Source organism: Harpia harpyja, chromosome 14, assembly GCF_026419915.1.
Source record: "Harpia harpyja isolate bHarHar1 chromosome 14, bHarHar1 primary haplotype, whole genome shotgun sequence".
Taxonomy (NCBI): Eukaryota; Metazoa; Chordata; class Aves; order Accipitriformes; family Accipitridae; genus Harpia; species Harpia harpyja.
In genome coordinates, this window is record NC_068953.1 from 17,954,215 (window position 1) to 17,955,292 (window position 1,078).

Genomic DNA, 1,078 nt, shown 5'->3' on the forward strand with positions numbered 1-1,078 from the left:
CCCAGGGCGCTTGCGCATGATGCGGGGGGCGGTGCAACCGTGCGAGGCAGGGCCTCAGTGGAGGGGCGGTGGGGGGCGCTGCTGGGGCGAGGCGAGGGAACCGAGGCGGCTCGGAGGGAGCGAGCTGAGGGGCGGCTGTGAGGGGCAGGCAGGAGCGAACTGAGGGAACCGGGGCGGCAGCTGAGGGGCGGCTGTGAGGGGCAGGCAGGAGCGAACTGAGGGAACCGGGGCGGCAGCTGAGGGGCGGCTGTGAGGGGCAGGCAGGGGCGAACTGAGGGAACCGGGGCGGCAGCTGAGGGGCGGCTGTGAGGGGCAGGCAGGAGCGAACTGAGGGAACCGGGGCGGCAGCTGAGGGGCAGGCGGGAGCGAGCTGAGGGAACCGGGGCGGCAGCTGAGGGGCAGGCGGGAGAGAGCTGAGGGAACCGGGGCGGGAGCTGAGGGGCAGGCGGGAGAGAGCTGAGGGAACCGGGGCGGGAGCTGAGGGGCAGGCGGGAGCGAGCTGAGGGAACCGGGGCGGGAGCTGAGAGGCAGGCGGGAGCGAGCTGAGGGAACCGGGGCGGGAGCGAGCTGAGGGAACCGGGGCGGGAGCTGAGAGGCAGGCGGCAGCGAGCTGAGGGAGCCGAGGCGGCAGCTGAGGGGCAGGCCGGAGCGAGCTGAGGGAACCGGGGCGGCAGCTGAGGGGCGGCAGCTGAGGGGCGGCAGCTGAGGGGCGGCAGCTGAGGGGCGGCAGCTGAGGGGCGGCAGCTGAGGGGCGGCAGCTGAGGGGCGGCAGCTGAGGGGCGGCAGCTGAGGGGCGGCAGCTGAGGGGCGGCAGCTGAGGGGCGGCAGCTGAGGGGCGGCAGCTGAGGGGCGGCAGCTGAGGGGCGGCAGCTGAGGGGCGGCAGCTGAGGGGCGGCAGCTGAGGGGCGGCAGCTGAGGGGCGGCAGCTGAGGGGCGGCAGCTGAGGGGCAGGCAGGAGCGAACTGAGGGAACCGGGGCTGCAGCTGAGGGGCAGGCGGGAGCGAGCTGATGTAACCGGGGCTGCAGCTGAGAGGAGACATCTGAGGGGCCGGTGTTGAGGGGGAGATCGGCCATTGGC